The 24062-nt window shown below is 47.7% G+C and overlaps 1 protein-coding gene, 1 long non-coding RNA gene and 1 other non-coding gene across 21 annotated transcripts in view; 1 reads left to right on the top strand and 2 right to left on the bottom strand.

The window, feature by feature from the left end:
• The window catches only part of ANKRD11 (ankyrin repeat domain containing 11), a 218310-nt gene that overhangs the window by 35380 nt on the left and 158868 nt on the right, over window positions 1-24062 (top strand). For 3 of the 19 annotated variants that reach the window (XM_024233245.3, XM_054534325.2, XM_024233241.3), the window contains exon 1: window positions 9518-9655. The exons of 6 other annotated variants lie outside the window; for them this stretch is intronic. The gene's annotated coding sequence lies outside the window, so the exon portion shown is untranslated. Of the gene's footprint in view, window positions 1-9517; window positions 9656-13946; window positions 14044-20010; window positions 21810-21867; window positions 22892-23182; window positions 23305-24062 lie in introns of those variants that run through there. 10 more of the 19 variants (XM_054534313.2, XM_054534310.2, XM_054534324.2 and 7 more) reach the window with 7 other exon arrangements.
• Window positions 9382-23304, bottom strand: LOC129050873 (uncharacterized). The gene is made up of 3 exons (XR_008514757.1): window positions 22802-23304; window positions 9808-9959; window positions 9382-9609 (listed from the first exon to the last, which is right to left on the bottom strand). It is a non-coding gene; the product is annotated as an uncharacterized LOC129050873 (long non-coding RNA).
• On the bottom strand, window positions 10775-10881 carry LOC112129524 (U6 spliceosomal RNA). The gene has a single exon (XR_002911914.2). It is a non-coding gene; the product is annotated as a U6 spliceosomal RNA (small nuclear RNA).

Below are 24062 nucleotides of genomic sequence, written 5' to 3'. Positions count from 1 at the left end.
TAAGCTACAGCCGCCCACACTTGCTGGGCAGTGACTGAGAGCAGCTCTTCAGGCTCTCTTGCTTGTGGTGCGGCTGTCGTTGCGTTGGCTGTGGTTGTGTTGGCTGTGGTGTGCCAGGGGGTGTTGTGAAGCACTCCCCCATGATGAGTTTAGCGTGCGTGTCATTTGCATTGTGGAAGGATTGTTGTGAAACACGTACTACCTGCCAGGTGCTCTTCTTTGTGCTCCATGTAGATCCACTCAGACAGTCTTGGGAACTCCTGAGGTGCGGGTGCTCCTCTGCCCCTTGTGGCAGAGATAAGTCAGTTGAGGCACAGGGAAGTTGGGCCGCTTGCCCAGGGCCCCACTAGCTGGAGGTGGACGCCAGCACTGGACCCTGGGCAGGCTGGCCCCAGAGTCCTGCCTCGGATTCACAAGTTCTGTCTCCAGTCATGTTTTGTAATACTTCCTGTTCTCCTTCTTGTACAGGTCAATGGCATACGGTCTCTTTTGTTTGCCGCTGTGTCTTCAGCACATCACATTATCCTGAGTGTGCTGTGCTTGTATTTTCCCATATATTTTCTCGTGCTTGAACAGGTGCTTTGTGCTTTTATTTAAATAACATCTCTCTTGCCTCCTTCCTGTCCTTCCTGTTAGCCACATTTTTGAAGTGTGCAATACAAGTGATGGCCAGCTGGCAAGCGGCTTTGTCCTAGGGGACACCTTGGCAGGCAGGACATGTTCCTGTGAAAGGTGGTTTGGCTTGTAATAGTGTGTCTGTGAAAGGTGGTTTGGCTTGTAATAGTGTCTGGGAAGGAAGAGAATTCTGTCTTGTGCTACTTAAATTAGTACTTTAACTTAGTTGAAATTCCTATTAGAAATTTTGAGGAAACTTCCATAAGGAAATATGTGTTCTCCAAGGGATTCGTCTTCCATTTTGAGTTGGAAGTTGTTATAAACGTGGTTATTTACCTCGAGCAATAATTTTCTTAATTCTGGGTTTTGAAACATTGATGTAAGCAAGCTGAAACAAAATTTAATGTCAGAGAAATAGTTCTTGAGAGTATAAGAAATGCACTTAATCCCTGAAGGGCAGGGCAATAAAAACAAAAAGGAGCCAAGATATTTATCTTGTTAAATACTATTATTAAAACAACAACAACAACAACAAAAAAGAAATGTGCTTAAGATGTTATGTGCAGCCAGGCGTGGTGGCTTACATCTGTAATCCCAGCACTTTGGGAGGCCGAGTCAGGCGGATTGTTTGAGCCCAGGAGTTTGAGACCAGCCTGAGCAACATAAGGAGGCCCTGTCTCTATTTAGAAAATAAAATAAAAGATGATACGTGTTTATCCACGCATGTGTGATTGTGTGAAAAAGCAGGCGTGTGCAGTTTCTTTCAAGAAGACCATGTGAAAACAAGAATCTAAAAGTAGTGAGGGGAATAGGACCTCTTAATTTTCAAAGATACCATCAAAATATTCCCTTTTTTTTTTTTTTTTTTTGAGATAGAGTCTGTCTCTGTTGCCCAGGCTGGAGTGCAGTGGCGTGATCTCTGCTCATTGCAACCTCTACCTCCCAGGTTCTGGAGATTTTCCTGCCTCCTGCCTCCTGCCTCAGCCTCCCGAGCTGAGATTACAGGCTCCTGCCACCACACTCGGCTAATTTTTGTATTTTTAGTAGAGATGAGGTTTCACCATGTTGGCCAGGCTGGTCTCAATCTCTTGACCTCAGGTGATCCACCTGCCTCAGCCTCCCAGAGTGCTGAGATTAGCATTCTTGATTAAAAAAAAGTAAACGGCTGTGTCCTCACCCTCTGTGGGTTCTAACAGAAAGGTGTTACTAGTTTTAATCACACCCAGGGTGTGGGAGAGAACTTGGGGTTCCTGGAGCCATTGGTGGCAGGACACCAGGCATGGTTGGTCCTCCCTACCTTGCCTTCTCGGCTTGTGGCTCCAGGGGAGCCGGGTAATGGGTGCACTTGGCTGTAATTCCTGTCTCTAAATTGCAAATGAGTTTTTTTGTTTGTTTTGAGACAGAGTCTCACTCTGTTGCCCAGACTGGAGTGCAGTGGTGTGATCTCGGCTTACTGCAACCTCCACCTCCCAGGTTCAAGTGATTCTCCTGCCGCAGCCTCCCGAGTAGCTGGGATTATAGGTGTGCACCACCATGCTTGGTTAATTTTTGTATTTTAGTAGAGATGGGGTTTCACCGTGTTGTCCACGCTGGTCTTGAACTCCTGACGTCAGGTGATCCACCTACCTCGGCCTCCCAAAGTTCTGGGATTATAGACGTGAGACACTGCACCCAGCGCAAATGAGCTATTTGATACCAGAGGTTAAATTTTGAACGTCTGGACACATGTTCTAAAGATTTTTTAGGATTTTATTGCAGCTTGTACCCTAAACTTTAGGTCTTAGATTACAAAAGTACAATTATACAGATAGTTGACTTTTCTTTTTCAATTTTTAAGATTCACTGAAATACTTTTTCCGTCATAAATTGATGCATTTTAAGTATACTGTTCAGTGACTTTTAGTTAGGTTTGCTTACTAAAAGTAATTTGTGAAATGGGCCAGGTGCGGTGGCTCTAGCCTGTAATCCCAGCACTTTGGGAGGCCGAGGCATGCAGATCACCTGAGGTCAGGAGTTTGAGACCAGCCTGGTCAACACTGCGAAATTCTGTCTCTACTGAAAATACAAAAATTAACCAGTCTTGATGGCATGTGCCTTTAGTAATCTTAGCTACTTGGGAGGCTGAGGTGTGAGGATTGCTTGAAAACTCAGGAGGCGGAGTCTGCAGTGAGCTGAGATCACACAGCTGCACTCCTGCCTGGGCGTCAGAGTGAGGCTTCGTCTCAAAAAAAAAAAAAAAAAAAAAAAAAGTAATTTGTGAAATCATCACCATAATCCAATTTTAGAAAATTTTTGTCACTTCAGTAAGATCGCTCCTGTCAATTTACAGTTAATCTGTTCACACCCCAGGCAACCACTAATCTACTATCTGTCTCCATTGATTTGTCTTTACAGATAATTAACTTTTAAAACAAAAACCCGAAACACCCTTAAAACTATTAGCACTTGACCCACTTGTTAGGCTAGTCTGTAGAGATGTAGTTAGGATTCTGACATAGGCCAGGCATTGGCAAACTTTTTCTACAGAGAACCAAGTGGTGAAGAACTTTGCCAGCCATAGGTCTCTCTGTTGAAACTACTTAACTTTGCCATTGAAGCATAAGCATGGCTGTGTGTGGTTGTGTTCCAATAAAACTAAAACTTTACAGAAGCAGTGCTTTGCTCACCTCTGATCACCCCAATCACCTCTGATTTAGGCCATAACTCTTAGCTGGGTGGTGAGCCAGCTGGTCTTCCCATGGAAACCAGGATTGGGCCACGTGGTCATTTACATTTTCATTAGTCATTTTTATGGCTCATGGAAGGCATATTTAGTTTCTGTGTGATATTAAATTGAACAAAATAGAATTTAGAATGTCTTGACAGGCCAGGCATGGTGGCTCACGCCTGTAATCCCGCCAGTTTTGGAGGCTGGGGTAGGAGGATTGCTTGAGGCCAGGAGTTAGAGACCAGGCTGGACACCATAGTGAGACCCTGTCTCTGTAAAATAGAATGTTTTGAGAATTTGGAGAAAGTAGGAGTTTAGGAATGTATGCATAGCGAAAGAGAGTTTGGGAATGATAATCACAAGAAAGGCTTAGAGCTGGGGATTGTCAGCCCTCGTCTGCAATCAGTACTAAAACAAAGCGGGTCTAGAAGTTAAAACGAACTTTATACTTGCAAGTATTTGTTGAGGGTCACAGGGAAGTCCTAACTCCTTGTACACATTCAGAGGGAGGCACAAGTTTGTCCTGAGGGCCCATTAGGGTGTTGCTGTCACTGTAAAAGCTGTTCTTCCAGCCAGGTATACTTCGTTGTATTCTTACATTCTGTCTCTGAGTCTTATGTTTTTGTTTGCTTTTTTACAAAATGGGGGTGAATGTCTTAGGTACTTGAATTTTAAGTGAGTAAAAGAATTGATGGCATATTTTCAGGCAGCAGCCGGCTCCCCGGTCTGAGCCAGCTCCATGCACAGGTCTTGTTTGGGTATGGAGGTTAAGAGGAAGTAAGGGTCAGAGTCAGAATCATGTACTCTCATCACTCAGGTTCTTCCCTGCAGCTGGAGCAGAGTGTGACACATTCAGTAACACAATTGTTTGCAAATCCTGAAGTCACTGGGTCTCTGAGAAACTGAGGGGAAAGAATGCCTTTTCCTGTTGTGAGATGAAGTACTCCCCAGTGCTTAGGCAGGGCTCCCCTTGCTTAGGAAGGGCTCCCTCAGGCTGCTCAGTGAAGCAGGAGGAGCTGGGACTTGTAGCCAGGACTGCATTCTTCAGTGTGGCTCTGCCTGTCTATGTGACTTTGATCATGTCACCTGCTTTCTGTTGCCAGTATGTGAGCACCTACCTAGCTCACCAGGTTGGTATGCACACTTTTCTTTTTTTTGAGACGGAGTTTCGCTTTTGTTGCCCAGGCTGGAGTGCAGTGACACGATCTCGGCTCACTGCAACCTCCGCCTCCCAGGTTCAAGTGATTCTCCTGCCTCAGCCTCCTGAGTAGCTGGGATTACAGGCACGCACCACCACACCCGGGTAATTTTGTATTTTTAGTAGAGACGGGGTTTCTCCATGTTAGTCAGGCTGGTCTCGAACTCTCGACCTCAGGTAATCTGCCTGCCTCGGCCTCCCAAAGTGCTTGGATTACAGGCATGAGCCACCATGCCTGGCCTGCACACTCCCTTTCTAAGTATAGAAGAATGTGGAAGGGGTGTGTGGGTATAATTTTTTAAAAAGATAACGTATTTTCAGAGATCCTTGTTTAAAATTGCCCCATTATAGCTGCCTTTTCTCTCCACGTCTGTGTTTCTTTTTTTCTGAGACAGGTTCTCATTCTGTCACCCAGGATGGAATGCAGTGGTGGGATCACGGCTCACTGTAGCCTCGACCACCCCACCTCGAGTGATCCTCCCACCTCAGCCTCCAAGTAGTTGGGACTGCAGGCATGTACCACCATTCCTCATGCCTGCAAATTTTTTTTTTTTTGTAGAGACTGGGTTTCACTGTGTTGGTTAGGCAGGTCTTAAATTCCTGGGCTCAAGCAGTCCTCCAGCCTCAGCCTCCCAACATGCTGGGATTACAGGTGTGAGCCACCACACCTGTCCCATTTCTGTGTTTCTATTCTTGCATTTTCTTTTTCATTTGTGATCTGAAGTAGCAAAGAATAAAAGAAGCTGCTTTATGACGGTTGATAGCTGCTACCACAAGAACTAAATAGAATGGTGATATGGGCAAGTAAAACATGAACAGATGGCATGTTAGGTCTGGGGTGTGCCGTTTTGCTTGTACTCACAGAGTGAGCCAGAGGTGGGTGGGGATAGAAAGAGCTCCCCTGCCCTGCCCTCATGCTGGGACTCACGTGCGCTGTCGTTGACGGGGCGGTGCTGGTGAGGGTTTTTCTAGGACTGCTAGTCCAGCACAGTCTCGTCTTGGACTTTGAAAATGATTTTAGGGTACTGTAAGGCTTCAGAAGCAGTTTAACTTTACTTTTAAATGTTAAATTCATTAAATTTGTGCAATTAAATGCCTACTTTTAATTAGGCATATTTGAAGATTATTTGGAAGGTATTTTTGTGCTTATGTCATTTATAAAATACTTCAGTTTTTAGTTTCAACTTTTGGTTTGAGAGTTTTAATAATATAGTAGTAAGGCTAATTTAAGAAAAAAGAAAATGGAGATTTGTGTTTAGATGCTGTAGTAGGTTTGCTTTGGCCAAGACTTTGAGTACTTTGGTGTGATTTGGAACTCATGGTGTGAATTCTGACAGATCAGGGAGAAGTTTTTCTTGAGCACTAATATAACTTGTCCTTTCAATTCAGATTTTCAAGAAAAGTTTTCATCATTGGATTGTTTATGCTCATTTTACAGTTGAGACTTTTTTTTTTTATATTACATGGGAATAATTTGCACATATATTTTCCCTAACTAAAAACATCACCTATCCGGCTTACTGAATTCCTGTGCCCAGTGTCTGCAAGGTGCCCAGTGTCTGCAAGGGCGCATGTGACAAAGTCATCCCTGCTTCAGTGAGCCCTAGGCTCAGTAAGAGAATAGATGGCCCAACTCTCCATGCCTGTAATCCCAGCACTTTGGGAGGCCAAGGTGGGCGGATCACCTGAGGTCAGGAGTTGGAGACCAGCCTGACCAATATGGTGAAACCCTGTCTCTACTAAAAATACAAAAATGAGCCAGGCGTGGTGGTGGGCTCCTGTAGTCCTAGCTACTTGGGAGGCTGAGACAGGAGAATTACTTGAACCTGGGAGGTGGAGGTTGCAGTGAGCTGAGATTGTGCCAGTGCACTCCAGCTTGGGTGACAGAGCGAGACTTTGTCTCCAAAAAAAAAAAAGAAAGAGAAAGTTATTGTATTTTAGAAAAATATTAGATAAATGCTGGTACATGTAATAAATACATAATGATGGGCCAGGCGCGGTGGCTCACGCCTATAATCCCAGCACTTTGGGAAGCCGAGGGCCTGCGTGTCTGGATGCAGTGTTCTTAGGGCCAAAGGTGGCTGCGTAGGAGGAGTGAGAACAGGTGGAGTGTGGGCACTTAGGGAATGAGGCCAAGAGTGGAGCATTGTTGTGGGATTGTGGACCACAGCAGGGAGTGAGTGCACGGATGGGGATCACGAGGACCCTCTGATTCGTAGGATTGTGGACGACAGCCAGGTTGTGGGTGCATGGATGGGATCACGAGGACCCTCTGATTTGGGTGTTAGCTTTGTGGTTGTTACACTCTAGATCGTGCTATATGATGTTTCTTTGGCACCTCAGGCCCCCTTGTTTGAGGTTCAGTGATATCTGATGCAGAGAAAAGGGTGTGGGGGTGTTTGTGATAAGTCGCTGGATAGGGAAGAGAGGGAGGCATCTAGGGACCACTGTCTTTAGGAGTTTAATGAGGGCAAGGAATGGGGTAGTAGGAGACAGGGCAGCAATAGTGATTAAACTTTTGGCACTAATGGGTTGCCAATATGCATTGGAGGTGAGGAGGCCACTGGTGTTGGACGTGGAGCTTTGTGGTTGGAACAATGGATGTGCCCTTTGTGTGGGGGTCATGCAGGCAGGTGCTCGGTGGCTTTCATGCAGTGTCTTCGTAGGGTGGGGAGGGATGGCAGACATTCAGTTGGTGGCAGGTTGTGTTGGGTCCTTTCCAAGCTTTGCTTCATTCAGGCTTTAAGCAGGACCTGGCTCCTGAGGCACTTGGTGCAGAGTGAGAACACCTTGGCTGTCCCTGGAACTGCAGAGACAGAGAGTGTGTGGCAGGGTGACAAGCGGAGAAGCAGCTGTGGGGGGCTGGCGAGAGCCTCTGTGCCCCAGAGTGGAGGAGGAGAGAAGCGGATGCTCGAGGTGTGAGTGGGAGGCTGTGTGTGAGAAGGGCCCCTTGGTGCTCACTGGACAGGAAGCTGCTTGCTGGGCGTGGCTGTGGTCAGTGCCACTATCATTGTGTGTCCAGGGTCCTGCCACAAGCATCTCAGGGCTTCACCTCACAGCCCTTGATGGCCTGGCAGCCAGAATTGAGTCTGTGGGGTTTTTTTGGTTTTTGTTTTTGTTTGAGACAGGGGCTCGCTCTGTCACCCAGACTGGAGTGCATTGGCATGATCACAGCTCACTGCAGCCTCTGCCTGTTGAGCTTAAGTGATCTTTCCTTCTTAGCCTCCCTATTAGCTGGGAGTACAGATGTGTGCCACCACACCCGGATAATTTTTGTATTTTTTGTAGAGATGGCGTTTTGCCATATTGCCCAGACTGGTCTCAACTCCAGGGCTCAAGCGATCTGCCTGTCTGGGCCTCCCAAAGTGCTGGGATTACAGGCGTGAGCCACTGCACCTAGCCACCTTAGTGTTAAACTGTTTAGATGCAGCTATCACAGAAGCTTTAGGAGAACCTCACCTGTTTTCATATTAGAAGCTTTTTTCTTGTTCTCGACACTCTGCATCCCAATAGCTCATTCATTGAAAACACACCTAATTAGGGACTGATCAAGGATTTTCTACCCACTGCCTTCATGAAATGCAATTAGAATTCCTTTTTAAACAGTTTTTTTTTTTAAAAGACGGTGGTTCTAAATGTGGATCCATCTGAAGAACAAAACAAAGCTTCATATTCTCTTAGGCAGGAACATATACTAGGCTGGTTTTTTTTTTTTTTTTTAAACAAAATCTGTTTTAAAAAAAATTTTTTTTTTTTGAGACGGAGTTTTGCTCTTGTTGCCCAGGCCAGAGTGCAATGGCACGATCTCCGCTCACCACAATGTCTGCCTCTTGGGTTCAGGCGATTCTCCTGCCTCAGCCTCCCGAGTAACTGGGATTACAGGCATGCACCACCACACCTGGCTAATTTTGTATTTTTAGTAGAGATGGGGTTTCTCCATGTGGGTCAGGCTGGTCTTGAATTTCTGACCTCAGGTGATCTGCCTGCCTCGGCCTCCCAAAGTACTGGGACTATAGGCGTGAGCCACAGTGCCTGGCCTCAAAATCATTTTTTTAAAAAAATACAGTTATTTCCTGACTTTATTGAAGAGGATGTTGAGATATCAGAGTAAGAATTCAGGTGTCAGGCAGGGCATTGTCCCTGTGCTTGTGATGATTGCTGTCTTTGTTTCCCGCTTCGGAGTAGCTTGGGATCATCCTCAGCCTCTGTGGCTCCTTGGGGCTGGGGCACTGGTCCTAGGTATGTTTGCAGGTTAGGGTGGAGCATGATAGTGACGTCTATGAGAGGTGTGATGTTGCTTCAGGGGTAGCATCTTACGCCCCAAGGACATGACCTCTTAGTTTACCTGAACCTCAGAGGCTGAATTTGCTCAGCCAGTGGTTCGAACCGGCTGAGCAGTGGTTGAACTAGGGTTGGACCTATATATATTAGTTAAAGAAAACAGCTTGCCTCCCTTCCCTTACTAATACATTGGTTAATGCCATGTCCAAACAGCCTGTTTTACTTTTGTAAACAAGCCACGTGGATAAGGGCTTAGCTTTCTGGGAAGAAATCAGCCATTAACATTTGCCTCCTCTGAGCTGGGCCTGCCGTGGAGAGATGGGGAGTTCAGTTGGTGAGTGCCTGGGCACCCTCACCCAAGGGACCAGCACACCTGGACGCTGAGCCTCCAGGTGGGTTGTGCAGGGCAGGTGCTGAATGGGTCTGTGTGGTAGATCTGCAAGGGTGGCAGTGTGCCACTGTCTGGGTGGCAGCGTGCCTGCTCCTGTGGTGATGTCCTCTGAGGTCTCTGCTTGTTTCTTTAGGTGGTGATTCCCTGAGCTTAAGCCCCTCATGCATTTCTCACACTGTAGGGTTACTTGGTTGTTGCATCGTAGTTGATCTTTATTTGGTAGAATTTCTCTTTTTTTTACATTTTATTTATTGATTTATAACAGTTATCCAGCCTGGTCTCGAACTCATGGGCTCAAGCCATCCTCCTTCCTGTTTTCCAGGTGCTGGGACCACTAGCCGGAGCCAGCGCGCCTGGAGTAGAATTTCTGAAAGCCGGTTGACCCTGAAGGGCTCACGATGGCTTTTCTTTTCCTTGCTTTTGGAGAAGAAACAGTGGGCAAAGTTCGATGATTGGATTTCAGGTGAAATCGAAGTCCAGGGCTGGACTAGCTCCAGGGTAACGCCGATGGCAAACCCTACACGACCCCCTCACTCCACCCCGCCCCCCCCCCCTCCCCGGCAAAAGTAGGCCGTTGGCACTTTCGGGAGCCCAAAGAAAATGTTTAATACTCACCTGCTCTTCCCAGCAAGTCTGTCATGCGCAAGGAGTTGCAGTGAGTGGCAGCCTGTTCAGAGTTGTAGTTCAGGGAGGACGCATTGCTAGAGCGGGCTTTGGGCAGGAGCATTTATCTCGCGGAGACAGTCTTCTGCTCACTGCATTTCCACCTGGAAGGACATACAGAGTGTTGTTTCTTCTGCTTGTGATTTTAAAACTTGCATATCAGTATCTACCTGTTTTGAGTCTTACTAGTATTTTATGCAGGAACACACACAAAAAACTTAACTACCTTTTTTGTAAAATACCGAAGTGAGTTGTTACTTATTTCAGATTTGAACTTTTCTTTAACCTTTGTCCCAGCCTTGGTGAGTTACAAGGTACTATGGAAACTGTATTCTTGGCCTGCGGAGTTTTTGCCTCCCTGTCCAGCCCGACAGGCCGCTTTGTCTCTGCATACCTCTCCTTCGGTGCTGACGCCGGCCCGGCACGGCAGCTGTAGTTGGCACAGGCTTTGTTGGCACTGTCCTCCAAGACAAGCCCCTGCCCTCCCAGCAGGCTTGCTCTGCACTCACGGGCCTTGCTCCACCTTCCTGTGCAGATCTGTTTCTTAATGCATCTTGGTCATAGGTCATCACTTTTCACCCCTATTCAATTCATCCAGCTTGTGTATCTTTACATGTAAAAAAGGGGTGTTCCCGCTCTTAAGAATTGCATTTCTCTTGCTTGCAAAAACTGGTTGAAAAGGCTTAACAGGTCTGGTAGCCTTCTGGGTGCGGAGGGTATTGCCTAAAGAATTTTCCATGCGTGGCAGGCAGCTAGTAGGTATGTGTCTGGCACCATTCCATGCGGGTGGTGCTAACACTAGGGGTGCAGGGTGGTGCTTGATGTGGGAATGGGAGCACCCCGTGTATCTCTTGTCTCTTACTCACTGGAAGGCATCTGATGCCTTGCAGTGCAGGTCCCAATTTGTGTGTGTTTTTTTTAAAGTATGGAATGCTTCACAAATTTGCACGTCGTCATTGCACAGGGGCTATGCTAATCGTCTCTGTGTTGTTCGAATTTTTAGTACATGTGCTGGCCAAAGCGAGCATGCCATGCTTGCCTTGACTATGAACAAGTTCGATTTGAAATACTTCACATTTGAGGCCGGGTGCGGTGGCTCACACCTGTAATCCCAGCACTTTGGAGGCCAGGGCGGGCAGATCACGTGAGGTCAGGGTGAAACCCTGTCTCTACTGAAAATATAAAAATTAGCTGGGCGTGATGACGCATGCCTGTAATCCGAGCTACGCGGGGGCTGAGGTAGGAGAATTACTTGGGCCTGGGAGGCAGAGGTCGCAGTGAGCCAAGATTGCACCATTGCACTCCAGTCTGGATGACAGAGCGAGATTCTGTTTCAAAAAAATAAGAAGAAAAATGAAATACTTCACATTTGAAAAACTTCCTGGCTAGAGGAAAAATCCTTGCTTATGTCTAATGAAAGAGGCAGAGCCTGGGTGCTGTGGTGAGGTATTGAGTGACAGTGTCAGGGCCCGTGGGAAGTGGTGGCTGGCTTGTGCTGTAAGGGGCAGGAGCGCTGGAGGCTCGCCAGGCCGTGATGGGGTTGGAGTGAGAATGGGGCACACACCTTCCTGCCACTGGGGAGCAGGGTAAACAGCAGAACCTTGCTGTGAGTGTCTGGGTTCCAGCAACATTCCTGGTAGGTGGTGGGGAGGAAAGGACTAACCGTGTCAGCACCTGGGCTTTGTGGGTCACAGGCCTCCTCCCTGGAGCTTCAGCTTCATCTGGAAATGAGTCTTTGATGTGTAAAACCATTCCTGAATGATACTGTCCAGCTGGTGGAAACATAGGTTTGTTTTGACCTAAAGTCTAGGGGTATTGAGAGAGATAGAAACAGAGACAAACAGCGTGTGGGGGAAGCTGTGCATAAAGGGGCATTTGTGGGATTGTCTTTACTCAGGATCCAGCTTGAGCCAAAATGGAGGAAGAGCCTTGGTCTCTACAAAACAGGTGGTTTTCTGAGACAGATTCAAAAGCATTTTCTAGAGAAGCTCTACTGATCCCTCCATCGCATTCAAAACATTGTTTCTAATTATGTTTTGAGAGTGTGGAGTTAGAGTGTAGAATATTGAAATTAAATCCTTAGTGAGGAAAGCGTAGACATGACCCAGCATGTTTTCCAAAGCATTGGCACCAGTGGGTGTGTGTTGTCAGCTGGGGTGTCCTCCCTCTGCTGAGCCTCCTCCCCCTGTGGCCCTCGCCTTGGCGGTCAGTGCATCGGTGTGCCATGTGCTCACTGTGCACAGACCTTTTTCATACTGATGAATTCATGGTTATTACTTTCTAAAAAATTTATTTCTTGGATCTTAGTCACAGCTAACCTTGATTTTGCTTTCACTACAAGGATTTTTAATTTCTAGACCGGATTTGAGTTGTTTGAACGGAGGTCTGGTGACTTTGGGAAAGGTCTTTGCATGGATGATGGGGGAAGGTGCCTTTTTGGTGAGTGCCATAGTCGGCTGCCACCTTGCCATCCAGAGAGATTCCTGCTTGTGGACACTGTTCAGTTATGCAGGGTACGTTTAATTTTTTAAGAATCAGGTTTGCGTATTTTTTTTTTTTTGTAGGCAGAGTCTCGCTTTGTTGCCCAGGCTGGAATGCAGTGGCGCGATCTTGGCTCACTGCATACTCTGCCTCCCGGGTTCATGCCATTCTCCTGCCTCAGCCTCCCGAGTAGCTGGGACTACAGGTGCCCACCACCACGCCCGGCTAATTTTTTGTATTTTTAGTAGAGGTGGGGTTTTACCGTGTTAGCCAGGATGGTCTCGATCTCCTGACCTCGTGGTCCGCCCGCCTTGGCCTCCCAAAGTGCTGGGATTATAGGCATGAGCCACTGCGCCCGGCCAGGTTTGTGTATTTTTTAATAATTCTTTTTCTGAAGTTTTTTTCCTGACTGCTTTTGTTGCTGGGTGATGGAATATATTCTGACATTGGATGTGCAAGATCTTAAAAAAGTCTTGTGTTGAGAAGTTCTGTAGCCTCTTCAGAATGAAAATTCGTTTAAATATTTTAGGACTTTACTCCAGAGGGTTTTAGCACATGCATAGCGAGGAAACTTTTTTTTTTTTTGAGACAGAGTCTCGCTCTGTGGCCCAGGCTGGAATGCAGTGGCTCGATCCCGGCTCACTGCAATCTCTGCCTCCCAGGTTCACGCCATTTTCCTGCCTCAGCCTCCCGAGTAGCTGAGACTATAGGTGCCCACCACCATGCCCGGCTAATTTTTGTATTTTTAGTAGAGACAGGGTTTCACTGTGTTAGCCTGGATGGTCTTGATCTCCTGACCTCGTGATCTGCCCGCCTCGGCCTCCCAAAGTGCTGGGATTACAGGCGTGAGCCACCGTGTCTGGCCGCAAGGAAACTTTATTTTTTATAAATCACGGTGCGCGCTCTCTTTCCATTTTGACTGTGACACACACAGTCACACCAGGATTCGTGCACACTCACATGCATTGCCACACAGCCACAGATGTGCCTGTTGATGCCACATGGATTTATTTTCTGTCCTGGCAGGCTTGGAGGCAGGCGGCCCCCTTTCTGTAGCCCCTTGCTGGGTGGTGCCTGGGTGTCCTCTGGCTTCTCCAGGGCTCTGCCCACATTGCTGTGAGTTGGATTTTTTGGGGCCCTTAGTTTGTGCTTGATATTTTCTTCTGCTTTCTTCCTTTCCCTCTTTCCTCCTCCTCCCCCTACTTTTGAGACAGAGTTTTGTCGTGTCATCCAGGTTGGAGTGCATTGGTACTCGCAGCTCACTGCAGTGTTGAACTCCTGGTCTCAAGCAATTCCCCCACCTCAGCCTCCTGAGTACCTGGGACTACAAGTGCATACCACCATGCCCAGCTAAGTTTTTATTCTGTTTTTATTGTTACAAAGTTGAGGTTTCAGTGTGTTGCTCAGGCTGGTCTGAACTTCTAGCCTCAAGTGATCCTCCTCCCTCAGCCTTCCAGAGTTCTGGGATTACAGGCCTGAGCCACCACGCTGGCCCTAGACATTTTCTGGTGGTCTGCTTTTCCCACTTCCACTGCTATTTATCCCTCCCCCCCAGGGAACATGTACATTTTACATGAATATATTGATAAAATGTTCATTTTTAATTACAGCACACTGAATTCTTTCGGAGGAAGCCTCCTGATGTGAACCCTGCCATTCTCCCCTTGAGGACTGGAGAAGTAGGAAGAGGCAGGGAGATGGCTGTGGGTGAGCACTGGGCTAGAGGTTCTGTGTTTTAGACCTCAGTCCTGAAAGGCTGTGATTTCCTCTGAGTCTCTGATTCTTTGTCAGATTTCTCATAAGAGCCAAGTCACAGATTACGGAGTTAAAGTAGTGGGCTGCGGCTCGGACCCCACACCTGTGAGAGACGCAGGCCTCCTGCTGTGGGTGTGTGCAGTACAGCTGGAGTCCTTGACTTCTCCGGAGGCCACCCATCAGTCTAGGTCAGCTGCACTGTGGGTAGTGTTAGAGTTGAGCTTACAGCTGGCTCTGTTGGTGATCATTGGGAATGAAAACGTTCCACAGAGTTCTGAGGTGGATGGAGTTGTGTTGAGAACACCTTTGGTGTTGTGTGCGAGTGGTGTAGATGAAGAATAGATCTGAGGTGGACGGAGTTGTGCTGAGAACACCTTTGGTGGTGTGTGTGTGGTGTAGATGAAGAATAGAACAAGCTTTTCTTTGCTGATTGTGTGGTTGTATTCACAACCTCAATTGCTGAGGCGCTGTGGTGTGTTTCAGCTTCATCCTAAATATCACATTGCATTTAAATGGGTTTTCTCATCCATATCCCTGGATCACTGTTTTACATGGAGAACTTTGACACTTGTTTTTTCTTTGGTGTAGTTTTTAGCACTAAAAGTGTATACAGATAGTCCCTGACTTAATGATGGTTCGACTTAGGATTTTTGACTTTACACTGGGTTTACTGGGAGGTAACCCCGTTGCAAGTCAAGGAACATTTTATCTCCTTAAAAGTAAAATCATTAATTTAGTGTTGTCTGCTTTTAAATTTTTATATATTCAGAGGTCCCATATATTTGTGCTTAGGATTCAGTTGTCTATACTGGAAAGCAGCATTTTCCAAAAAAGTTTTCTGTTTACTGAAAACAGTGGGACTTCCTTGAACCTTCAGTGCTACGGGTAGGAAAGAAGACTCTGACTGGGACTGTGCATGCATGTGCGTTTGAACAACATGCCACACAGAGGGAGTTTCCCGTTGTGATGTTTATCTTCTATATGAATGGAAGAATACAGTTCTTTTTTTTTGGTTTTGTTTTTCTTAAGAGAAAGGTTAAAATTTTTGTTTGTTTTTGTTTCTGTTTTTGTTTGAGGCAGGGTCTTGCTCTGTCGTTCAGGCTGGAGTGCAGTGGTGTGATCACGAACTCATTGGCTCAAGCAGTCTCCCATCTCAGCCTCTCCAGTAGCTGGGATAACAGGCATGCACCCCCACACCTGGCTAGTTTATTTTAAAATTTTTTATAGAGATGCGGTCTCACATGTTGCCCAGGTTGGCCTTGAACTCCTGGGATCAAGCAGTCCTCCCACCTCGGCCTCCTAAATGCAGTAACATTTGATGACTTGAGATTTGAATACTTAAGCTTCGAAGGGACTGTGCTTGGTTCTTGGGGGCAATGCCTTCCAAACTGTCGATCATGACCCAGTATGTCTTTTTTTAGAAAATTTTCTTGGATGGGCACGTTGGCTCATGCCTGTAATCCCAGCACTTTGGGAGGCCCGAGTGGGTGGATCACCTGAAGTCATAAGTTCAAGACCAGCCTGGCCAACACAGTGAAACCATGTATCTACTAAAAATACACACACACACACACACACACACACACAAATTAGCTGGATGTGGTAGCACACGCCAAGCTCTCTCCGGAGAGAGCTACTCGGGAGTGTGAGGCAGGAGAATTGTTTGAACCCAGGAGGTGGAGGCTGCAGTGAGCCGAGATCGCACCACTGTACTCCAGCCTGGGCAACAGAGTGAGACTGTCTTGAAAAAAAAAAAAACGTTCCCTATCCCAAGGCCATAAAGATAGCTTCCTATGCCTTCTGCACATTTTGTACTTTTGCCCTTTGCATTTACACCTTTAATGTATCCTAAATTGATTTGCGTGTATGGTGTGAGATAAGAAGCCAGCTGTTCCTAGTCTTCATGCAGACACCAGTTGTGCCAGCCTCCTGGGCTGTTGTTCCAGCCTCCTAGGCTGCGCACGCAGTTTGTGGACCCATCTCCAGTGCCCCTGCTGTGTCCAAGCTTGCGGTGCCCTCCTGGCCAGCGGGCTCTCCTCGGGACACTGCCACCTGCCTCCATGGTGGACTCTGCCTGGGGTTGGTGTCTAGAAATATAATGGACTTGTGTATATTCATCTTATATTTTGTATCCAGGCATTTTTCTTTCTACAGATGAGGAAACTAAGAATGATTTTAACCATGGCTGCCCGACTCCACAGCCCCTGGGCCTCGTTTGCATCAGGCACTGCCCCGCACTGACCCATAGGAGATTGAACTGGGCACAGCGTCCAGGTGCCCTGGAGGGTGGGTTGCTGGAGCTGGGAGTGGCATTAGGAGCAGTGGAGAGGCGCGGCGGAGGAGCGGATGCGTGGGAGGTGCAGAGCCAGAGAGAAGTGAGAGTGGCGAGGGCCCCACAGCCTCCCTAGCAGAGAGGAAGAGCCGGAGAGAGCTGGTCTGAGGGACAGCGTCTCTAGCCTTGAGTCCACGGCTTTCATGAACCCCCTGGACATTTGGTGAGTGGGCTCTCGGGAGAGCTGTCAGGTTGGAGAGAGCTCTGGAGGACTGTTTCTGGGGGACTGTTTGCCCAGGGGAGATGGTGGCATGCTGGAAAGTGAGGGGCTGCTCAGTGAGAGAGTGGGAGGCACAGAAGAGCAGAAGGAAGAAGAGGTGAATGAGGAGAGAGGAAATAGGGGTGTGGAGGAGTCAGTGGGAGGCGGGAGGAGCCAGCCCATTTGCTGCACTGGTTTGGGAACATTAGAGTGAAGAAAACAGATGTTGGGGCAAACAATACAGTCTTTCACTTTTTGGTATTTTTTTGGTGGTTTTTAAAAAATTCTCTGTCATATTAGCATATTAGCATCATGCTTGGTTCATGGAGTGAGAGTCCACTGTTGTTGGCCTTCTTCATAAGTGGACATTCCTTCTCCGTTTCTAGGTTAGAAGGTGTGTGCTGCCCTTTCAGTGATGTATCTGTTCGCTTCGTTCCTTTCCGTGTTGTGAAAATGGTCGCACACAGGCTGATGCCGTTTGGGTGTGTGTCGTCATTTTCTTCTGTGACGTCTCCTTCCTCGTATGTCACTTTTTAGGAGATTGGGGACAAATGTTCTAAATTCATCAACTGTGACCATCTTTTGTTTAAAGGAAACTACTTTGAGTTTCCTCCTTTTCTCTCTTTTTAAAAGGTGTGGTTGATAAATGTATATTAAATTTTATTCATTTAGTTTAAGAAAGTAGATAAGTTGATTGAAGAGCAAAACACAAAGCTTCGGCAATACCATTGTCTAACCTTCAGGGGTCTCTGACAGTTCTCTAGTTATTAATTCCCTCACAGTTACCTCAGGGGATTAGAATAATTTTATTAAAACAAAAATATAGTAAAAGTTTTTTGGTTTTTCAAGTATCCTCCGTTGACTTGTCAGTGTTGAGAGTTACTTTTTATTTTGTATCTGAAGGAGCAGCTTAGAGGAATAGTTATTCCAAGAAGAAGATCTCTGATGGCCGATGCCCCTGCATCTTCATTTCCTCCTGCTTCAGTCCTGCTCCTGCGGAACAGCCATCCTGTTTGCTATGTCCCGACACCCAAGGCAGACGTCGCTTGAGGCTCTTGTGTAATACTTGCTGTTAGAGACAGTGGTCTTTTCTGCTTGAATCTCTTGTTGATGAATGTCATCTGTCAGGAGAAATTTTGATTATCATTTTTTTTTTTTTTTTGAGACCGAGTCTCACTCTATTGCCCAGGCTGGAGTGCAGTGGCACGATCTCGGCTCACTGTAACCTCCACCTCCTGAGTTCAAGCAATTCTCATGCCTCAGCCTCCCATGTAGCTGGGACTACAGGTTCTGAGCCATCATGCCCAGCTCATTTTTGTATTGTTAGTACAGATAGGTTTCACCAAAGTTGGCCAGGCTGGTCTCGAACTCCTGACCTCAGGTGATCCACCCGCCTCAGCCTCCTAAAATGCTGGGATTACAGGCATGGGCCACTGTGCCCGGCCAAATTATCATGTTTTAATAGAAGAAAATTTTAGTCCACTTTCCCAAATGGGGAATCTTTCCTTTTGCTGGGGGGTCTGCAGTCATATTGTTGGAAGAATGTGTGACCCTGCAAAAGCCTCTGCTCTCAGCAGCACCTGCTGGGCTGGTGGGCGTGCTCGGCACAGCTCCAGGACACAACTGGCTGTCCTTGAAACTTGTGGTGATTTAGAGGTGATGGATGGCACCAGCACGTTGAACTGAATGCAGAAGTTGAAGTGAAAAAGGCTTCCTATTCCTTGAGCGGACAGACTGAAAGCATGTGTGTGTGTGTGTGTGTGTGTGTGTGTGTGTGTGTGTGTGAAGAGCTGGTGGCTGTGGGTGCGTCGGTTGGTCTGTTCCTTGAGTGGACAGTCAGTTGGCCTTGGGCTCCCAGTAGGACAGAACGAAAGCACGTCTGTGTGTGAATGTGTCTGGAATTGGTTCCTTCCGGTGGGTTCTTGGTCTCGCTGACTTCAAGAATGAAGCCGTGGACCCTCGTGGTGAGTGTCACAGTTCTTAAAGATGGTGTGTCCGGAGTTTGTTCCTTCAGATGTTCAGATGTGTCTGGAGTGTTTTCCCTCTGGTGGGTTCGTGGTCTTGCTGACTTCAGGAGTGAAGCTGCAGACCTTTGCACTGAGGGTTACAGCTCATAAAGGTAGTACAGACCCAAAGAGTGAGCAGCAGCAAGATATATTGTGAAGAGCGAAGGAACAAAGCTTCCACAGCATGGAAGGGGACCTAAGTGGGTTGCTGCTGCTGGCTCATGTGGCCAGCTTTTATTCCCTTATTTGGCCCTGCCCACGTACTGCTCATTGGTCCATTTACAGAGCACTGATTGGTCCATTTTTACAGAATGCTGATTGGTGAGTTTATAAACCTTTAGCTAGACACAGAGTGCTGATTGGTGCGTTTACAAGCGTTTAGACAGAGCGCTGATTGGTGCATTTTTACAGGTGCTGATTGGTGAGTTTACAAACCTTTAGCTAGACAGAGAGCGCTGATTGGTGCATTTTTACAGAGTGCTGATTGGTACGTTTACAGACCTTCAGCTAGACAGAGAGCGCTGATTGGTGCATTTTCACAGAGTGCTGATTGGTGTGTTTACAAACCTTTAGCTAGACAGAAAAGGTTTCCAAGTCCCCACCTGATCCAGAAGCCCAGCCGGCTTCACCTCTCATGAAGAGCTGGTGGCTGTGGGTGTATCGGTTGGTCTTGGCCTCCCGGCAGGTGAGTGTTCACACCTGGGCCCGTGCCCTGCTTCACCCAGGTGTCTGCATGGACACTTCAGTTTGTCACGGGTTTTCTTATGCCTTGGTGCAGTCTCACCAGTTAGAGCATAACTTCCTCAGGGCGAGGCTGCCCCAGACACCGGGTGTGCTTGCCGTGTCTCCATCCAATGCTTTCCTGTCTTAGTTATTAGATGCTCATCAAACATGAGGCCACTAGAAAATAGAAGACCTTGGCTAGAGTCCTGAGACCTCGTGTGTGTGGTGTGGCTGTGTGAGTCTGTGCCCATCGCACACACCACTCTTTAATAAGAGCAGATTTTGGACCTCAGGAGACATCTGTTGTGGAATTTATAGGCACGGATTGTCGGGCTAGCTTTCCTTCTGCTGATTAGCCGCTGACCAGCCGCATGCTTCTGCAGCCTCACCGTGACAGGTGGGGCTCAGGTGGCCTGGGCAGGGGTGAGGTACAGGACTGAGCGGTGCTGCTCCTCCTGGCTGCAGTGACTTTGCTGGATTCTCTCATTTTTATGGCTTTCGTTCTCAAACTAGGTCTTTCCAGCTTGCGTGGAGTAGAAGAGTGTGAGAATTCTCAAGTTAGAGAAGAATTGCTTTATGGTCGTTATTTCGACAACTGTATGATTGAGAGTTTGGGTGAGGAAGGGCTAGATCAGTGATTTTTTTTTTTTTGTTAGATTTACTTGGAAAACATTTGAAAGATTGCAGCCTTCACCCCAAGACACACAGAATCCATAGTGTCTTGAGGAGGTGAGTGTGTGTAGGGCGCACCATGGGTGAGTGGCGTCTTGGAGGCACTGGGGTGCTGCTGCCGTGTGGCCCTTCTCTTGGTCCTGTTTGCATTTGGGGCCTGTTGTTTATTTCTAATGGGTGGTGCAGGCCAGGTAGGGTAGGTAGGCATCCTCCCTTCTCTGTAGGTGACACACTAGGGGCATCTTCTCAGAGTAACCAGCTGGGAGCTGGAGACTTCTGTATTTAGAGGCCAGTGTCCTGTCCATGTCCCCTTCCCTCTTATAGTGTGGTTAAACAATCAAATGTTACTAATACCAGATGTCGATGTAGCTGTTTTCTCAGGAGTTCTTGGATTCTGAGGCAGAGAGCAGCCCCTCTTCTCTCCACATTGGGGCTCTGGGGCTGGAGAAGGTGGCGTGCCCAGTCCCTGTGTCCAAGCCCGTTCCTTCTCTCTTACTCTCGTGAAGGTGGCGTGCCCAGCCCCCGCGTCCAAGCCCGTTCCTTCTCTGTTGCGCTCCTGCTGCTCCTTTAGGGAGGCCTTTTAGTGTTGCTGGAGCTGGGACTGGTGGCCAACGCTGTGTCTCTGTTCTGAATAGTATGTTTGAAAGCCTGTCGGTGGTAGTGAGGTGCAAAGAAAAAGGAGTCTGAACTTGGCATGCTGTTAGGTTCCTGTGCTGTCAGGAAGTGGAAAATCTGCAGAGGAGATAACGGACACTTTCTTCCTAGAAATCGACTAATTAACTTGTAGGTTAGCAGACTGAAAGAGCCTGGAGGGATCCATATGTTAGGGCCAAAGGATCCGGCCAGTCATGGCCACTCAGTTGGGCCTTGTCATGAAACCCTCTTGAAGAGGAGGCCTCCTTACTGTCTTCCTTTTTCATTTCTGAATTACTCTTGTCCATAAGCTGCATCTTATGGTGAACGTCCATCTGTTCCAAAGAAGCTGAATGAATCAAAAGGGTAAAATGCTCAGAGGCCAAGGGAGAGCTGTTTTTATTATGGCAATGCTTGTATATAATGTGGCCTGTGTCCATATATTTTGTGTGTGTGTGTGTGTGTGTGTGTGTGTGTGTGTGTGTGAGATAAGGTCTCTGTCACCCATGGCTGGAGTGTGGGGCCGTGATAAAGCCCCTTGCAGCCTCAACCTCACAGGCTCAAGTGATTCTCCTGAGTAGAGACTCAAGTGATACTCCTGAGTAGCTGGGACCACAGGTGTGTACGACCGTGCCTAATTTTTTTATTTTTTGTAGGGATGGGGTCCCATTATGTTGCCCAGGCTGGTCTTGAACTCCTGGGCTCAAGACCATACTGTGATACAGTATGAATGGGGGTGAGTGTGTGATTGGTAAGGCCTCGGGTATGGTGGTGACATAGTATAAAAATATAAAAGCAATACATGTCTCTCTAGAGAATTTGAAGAATATTGAGAAGTATAAGGAAGAAAGTCAAGACCTGAGCTTGACTTTGAAGAATGAATAGGAGTTTGCCAGGTGGACACAGTAGAAAAGGGCTTTCTAGGAAGATGGAGAGGGACCCCCCTAAACTGGAAGGTGTTTGCGGTTGCTCAGAGGCTGGGGAGGCAGCCAGACAGCAGCCCTCAACACAGTGCATGCCACGGGCTCTGGGAGGCGGCTGCCACGGTGATGGGTCCTGAGGTCACAAACAGCGGCTGCCAGCCTGGGGAAACACTGGAGTGTGTCCCATGTAGGAGTGGGAGCTTTTGTCCTGTGAAGCTTTTATTTTCCAGGTGTGTGTGTGTGTGTGTGTGTGTGTGTGTGCGTGTGTGTGTGTACTGCATCATGATGTACAACATGAATATATTCCTTGTTAGCCCAGTGACTTCTGCACACCAGACTGGGGTGTAAATAAGAAGTGAATCAGATGTGGCAAATTCTCCCCTTAGCACTGTGGGGAATAAGTTGATGGTGTGTGTGGCTGGAGGTGGAGATAATTAAGTTGTTACGATGATGTAGGTAAAGAAATACTGAGACACTCTTGAACTAGAAATCAGGGCGGTGGCAGTAGGGAGGAGTGACAGTGATGGGGAGAAGCTGGAAATGGACAGGATTTATAAGTGGGCTTTTGATAGGGAGGAGGAGGCAGCTGGTTTCTGGCTTGGAGGGTTAGACAGTGGTGCCCTGCAGCAGGGCAGGGGATACCGGAAGGAGTGGGGTGATGGCTCTGTATGTGCACAGCCTGTGTGAGGAGAGCTGAGCTCAGTGGGAACATTGTCTTTGATTGACAGTGTCTCTAGTTGGACATTGTTGCAGTGGGTTCAGTGGGTTCAGCTCTGATTGGCAGAGCTGGGATTCGGCAGCACGTCGTTAAAGCCAGAGGCAGGTGAGAGTGCTGGGGCAGTGGCTGAAGACAACATTGAGGGAGGAGGTGGAGGAAGGAGATGTAGCAAGTGAAACAAAATGGAAACAAAGTTCACAAGAGAAACCTGGACTGGTGGGGTGGAAGCCTGGGAAAAGAGAGTGGTTTGTAGGTTCAGTGCTACTGCCAGACCATGCTAGATGAGTGCCAGAGTGGTTTGTAGGTTCAATGCTACTGCCAGACCATGCTAGATGAGTGCCAGTTATGTTCCGTGTTTCTCACAAGAAACACGGAGGTGGCATCTGTTAAAGGCTGTCGTGGGGGTTGAATGAGGCGATGTGTGGAGAGCACAGAGTGGGCGTGCCTGGGTGTGTGATCACCATGGTGTGGCCAGTGGTGGTGATGGGAGGGGCAGCCACTCACCAGCTTGCGCTCTCTCCAGCCCATGCAGCCTGCCAGGACTCTTCCGGACACGGGATGTGTCGCTGAACAACGCAGAGCTGATGCAGACATGTGGGTAAAGATGTTGTCCCTCCAGTCGCACGCACCGGCCAGCTTGCTCGTATTTATCTTCTGTACTTTGCCTTTGCTGCTTGAGAGTTCTGTAAACAATTCTTAATAAACAAAGAGGCAGGTTTTATGTGGAAACTCCTGGGAGAGGAGAGGATTTCACTGAATGCAAACAGGAGGAAGGAGCAGATGTAAACCCTAGGCGCCCGGAAGCAGGGTTGAGTCAGCGGCGCCTTGGTCTTAGGAAGAGGCTGGGATGGATAGGTTGAGCCCAGAGTGGCCGTTTCTGTTTCTCCGCCTACGCACCCACTTCCAAGGCTCACAGGGGCTTCCTTTGTGATGCAGGAGGAAGCACAGTGGGAAGAGGAGAGCACAGGCAGCGCTGACAAACATGATGATTCTCAGACAGAAACTGCGTAAGGTCATATGTGAGGAGCAAACTCCCTTTTGTCTTAAGGAAGAAACGGAATTCATTTTGGTGATGTTTCTTTTGTTACAGTGGCCGGCCATCAGGTTGCATTAATGAAATGGAAAAGTAGTGTTTCAAGATAGGGGACAAGTCTGCTGGGTGGGGACAGAGCCTGCAGTGTGGAATTCTTGCCAATCAGCCATTCATCCAAGGGGCGTTTGTTGGCCTTTGTCCTTGTTAAAGGACAACGCACCTGCTGTGTACTAGAACGTCTGAGCATGAGAGTTGAGAATACCTGCTGTGTACTAGAACGTCTGAGCGTGAGAGTTGAGAATACCTGCTGTGTACTAGAACGTCTGAGCTTGAGAGTTGAGAATACCTGCTGTGTACTAGAACGTCTGAGCGTGAGAGTTGAGAATCCCACGCTGCAGGGACGTTGCTGTTCTCTCAGAAGCTGTGTAGTCCCTTCCCTCCCCCCAACCCCAATTTACATTCTGTTCATTGCATCTTAGATGTTGAGCTGTACAAATCATTGTGGGCTCACATTCTAAATTAAAAGAACAGTACACATTCAGGGACAGTGGTGTATTCTTATTTTTTTATTTTTATTTTTTGAGATGGAGTCTTGCTCTGTCGCCCAGGCTATAATGCATTGGCACAATCTTGGCTCACTGCAAGTTCTGCCTCCTGGGTTCAAGTGATTCTCCTGCCTTAGCCTCTGGAGTAGCTGGGACTACAGGCGCCTGCCACCATGCCTGGCCAATT

The sequence above is a fragment of the Pongo abelii genome, chromosome 18 (genome assembly GCF_028885655.2).
Source record: "Pongo abelii isolate AG06213 chromosome 18, NHGRI_mPonAbe1-v2.0_pri, whole genome shotgun sequence".
NCBI lineage: Eukaryota > Metazoa > Chordata > Mammalia > Primates > Hominidae > Pongo > Pongo abelii.
The sequence above is the reverse complement of the archived record's forward strand: the minus strand, read 5'-3'. Positions and strand labels throughout refer to the sequence as shown.